Source organism: Bos grunniens, chromosome 5, assembly GCF_055505025.1.
Source record: "Bos grunniens cultivar Pamir isolate PY7600 chromosome 5, Bosgru_T2T1.0, whole genome shotgun sequence".
NCBI classification, from domain to species: Eukaryota; Metazoa; Chordata; class Mammalia; order Artiodactyla; family Bovidae; genus Bos; species Bos grunniens.
Window position 1 is genome coordinate 32,511,831 of NC_141169.1, and position 3,855 is coordinate 32,515,685.

At 43.1% G+C, this 3,855-nt stretch overlaps 1 pseudogene across 1 annotated transcript; it reads left to right on the forward strand.

Moving 5' to 3' along the window:
- The first annotated feature begins 2,470 nt into the window (after positions 1-2,470).
- Positions 2,471-3,855, forward strand: LOC147371713 (olfactory receptor 5BS1-like; annotated as a pseudogene). Its single transcript, XR_015163706.1, has one exon. The product of XR_015163706.1 is annotated as an olfactory receptor 5BS1-like (transcript).

The following is a 3,855-nucleotide window of genomic DNA, read 5'->3' on the forward strand; positions in this document are numbered from 1 at the left end:
TACTTTTGCTATAAATATTTCCCTCACAAACAGGTCTCAGAAAACAATCCTTCCCATGGCCTCAAGCTGCAGCCTATGTGCTCATCCTGGGACATTCTTTGTAAAGATCCTTGAACAAATGTCAATGGTTATTTTATAGATTATTTTCTGGGCACAACTGTAGAAGGCTTTGTGCTTTTTCATGCTTCTCTCAAGCACCTTAACATTCTTTCCAGCCAACTCAACCGAAGAAAGGAAAGAACAAGTCAGAATCACAAGGCCTAACTTCTTCATCCCAGGGCCGTGCCTGCAAGATGAGGAGATGGGGTTGGGGCCGTGCCTCCATTTTGTCAGTAATGCCTTACGCAGCTCCTGACATCAATGACCTTTGAGCTAAGATGTGAAGGCTCTTGGCAGGATAGGCAGAGAAAGAGAAGCAGGAATGATGTGGGGCCCGGTGGGGGGGCACAGGGGCGTGGTTGCTGAGTGGTGGAGCTGGAGGAAGAGGCTATATAGGTCACTTCTCATCTTTGGGCCTCAGTCTCCTCACCTATAAACAGAGGGCACTGGGCTCCATGACCTCCAATGGACCCTTCAGAGCAGAGAGATCCATGATTGACCATGCTGAATAAGCTCAGGGACCCTTTGTGAGTTTCTCTTCCTCTAATTTCATTAAATTTCTGTTATATGAAACTCTGTCCTAGGGTGCATCTTCTCTTATGATTGGGCTCTCAGTGGCTAAGTTTGTTAATGATTCTTTTACTCATATATTCAGCCCAAATAATTTTCCTGAACTTCAGGACTCTAGCTCTAAGTGCCTCCTGAATGTCTCATCACTGTCTCACAGGCTCATCAAACACAACATACTCAAAACTGAGTATCCTCTTTCCCTCAAACATGCTGCTTTTCCTGGGTCACCTATTTTAATAAATGAGACCCCTCAGTCACCAAAGATAGAAACCTGAGAATCTTTTTTTTATCATTATTCTTTTATCCTATCATTGAATTGATGATGAAATTCTTTTTTATTTGTTTTTGGGGGGGTTTTTTTGGCTGTGCCAAGGATCAAACCTGGGCCCTGAAAGTGAAAGTACCAAGTCCTAACCACTGGATCACCAGGGAATACTTGAAATCGTTTTGAATACAGTTAATGATATCTTTCGGGCTTTCTGGGTAGCTTGGCTGGTAAAGAATCTGCCTGCAATGAGAGAGACCTGGGTTCGATCCCTGGGTTGGGAAGATCCCCTGGAGGAGGGCATGGCAACCCACTCCAGCATTCTTGCCTGGAGAATCCCCATGGACAGAGGAGCCTGGCGGGCTACACTCCACGGGGTCTCAAAGAGTTGGACTCGACTGAACGACTAAGCACAGCACAGTGATGTCTTTCGAATATGTCTCCTCTCATTTGCCCTCATTGCTGCAGCCTCTGTTAACCCCTTATCATCTCTAGCCAGGGCTGGTGCAATGCTCTCCCAATTCTCCTTCAACAGATGTTCCTATGGATTACAACCTCACTTCCTTCAAATTTTTGTTCAAGTGACACTGTCTCAGTCCTTCCCTGACTACTCTATTTTAAATTGTAAACCTCACTGCCTTCCTCTATTCCATTAACAATCTCCCTTTCCCTGATCTATAATTTTAAACAGCACATAGCATCTTCTGACACATTATACTTATTTATTATTACACCTATTATTTCTTATCTGTTTCACCTGACTGGAATGTAAACTCTGATGTGTTTAATGATGCACCCTAGGTCTAGAAGCATGCCTGGCACATAGAAGGTACTCAGTACGTGTGTACTGAATAGATGAGCTAATTGCCCTGACTATATGCTCCATCGTTCATCTTCCACATGTCCACTGGGTGAATATTTCTAAACTACCAATCTGATCACATGACCCACATATTGGTATTACATGCCTCCTGACATCACCCTGTACCCACCCAAACGAAGCTGATGAAGTTCCTCAGAGATGTACTATCAGCACATGTCTCCTTGTATTTGATCACATCATTTCCTCTGCCTGGAATGCCATCTTCCATTTTATCTCCATAGTGGAGTAAATTTCAGTCAGGCTTAAGCATTTTTACCTCTTCTTTGAAGGTTTGCCATGTTATCTAGAGATGATTGATTCACATTTGTACCAGCACTGTATCCTGTGCATTATGTTATTATAGCCTTTATTTTGCTTCTTTACGTGTCTGTCTGCCCCTGTTAAATTATATTTCTTTAAGGGCAGCAATCATGCCACGTGCAACTTTCTATCCTTGGGATCTGGTAGAGTGCCCAGTACTTGGATGCTTATTAAATATTTCCTGAGTAAATGAGTATTAAAAATTAAAGAAGCAATTATGGGGGGTGAACTTTGGAAGGCTGCATGCCTCCAGAGTTGAAGTAGTGATGGGGGGTGCCGAGTGTGACAAAGAGGGAAACTCCTTGACTTCATAGTTTTTATTTATACCTTTAAGCTGTTAAGTTACATTTTTCACAGGGGAGGCAGTCCTATTCACCTGGAATGACTCAACTGCATTATATTTCTTTTTAGGGCATCTCTAATCATGAAAAATCTCACCATCATTACTGAATTTGTTTTCATGTTATTTTCCAGAAATCCCCAGATCCTGAACATGCTTTTTGCATTGTTCCTGGTGATATACCTCCTGCCTGTGATGGGGAATCTGGTGATGATCCTGGTGATCAGAACTGATTCTCACCTTAAGACACCCATGTCCTTCTTCCTAGGTCACCCGTCATTTCTGGATCTCTCCCTTTCTTCAATAACCATGCCCAAGATGCTGGAGAACTTGTTAACTCAAAAGAAAACTATCTCTGTGTGGGGCTGCATGGCCCCGAGTTTCTTCCGCATACTCTCTGGGAGCACAGAGGCCTGCCTGCTCTCTGCCATGGCCTATGACCACTATGCTGCCGTCTGCTGCCCTCTGCTATACAGTGTGATTGTGAACAGGCCTCTGTGTGTTGGGAAGCTGACTGCAGCTTGGGCAGTGGGGTTCCTAAACTCGCTGCCAGACAGTCTTTTCACGTACAACTTAGTTTCTGTGGCCCCAGTGTCATCCCTCACTTCTGCTGTGAGCTGCCTTCACTCTTCCCTCTGTCTTGCCCTGATCCTACTGCCAATGAGGCCCTTCTTGCTGGGCCATGTGCATTGTTAGGATTTGTGACATTTCCCCTGATTCTTTTCTCTTATTCTAGAATAATCTCTGCCATCATAAGCATGCCTTCTGCTGGGGGTCAAGGCAAAGCCTTCTCTACATGTTCCTTCCACCTCACTGGGATGCTTTTATTCTATGGGACAGCCTTATTTAGGTACATGGCCCCTCTCTCGGACTCCATGTTGGAGCAAGTGGTCTCCATTCAGTACAGTGTGATCACGTCCTTGTTAAACCCCCTCATCTACAGCCTCAAGAACTAGGAGGTGAAGATAGCCCTGCATAGAGTGTTGAAGCAATAAATGTGCCCCTCTGTATGTGGGGGATTCATGTTATCTTTGGTTTGAAGACAATGAAAAAGCATAGTCAGGGACTGTACAGCATTAATGGCTAACTTGGTCACTTTAGAAATTTGCCATTTGATGAATATAACCTCTTGTGTGTGGGTAATAGAGCTCTAAGTGTGTGATTGCTTATTTTATTGTATTTGATAGGAAAATAAAGTGAAGCCTGAGAAATAAGCATTGTGATGGAATAATGTAGACAAGAGTCCAAATTTGTTTGCCTTTTTTTTTTTAATTTATTATTATTATTATTTTTACTTTACAATATTGTATTGGTTTTGCCATACATCAACATGCATCTGCCATGGGTGTACACGTGTTAATAGTATGGCATTCTAAGCATTAAAAAAGAAAGAAAAAA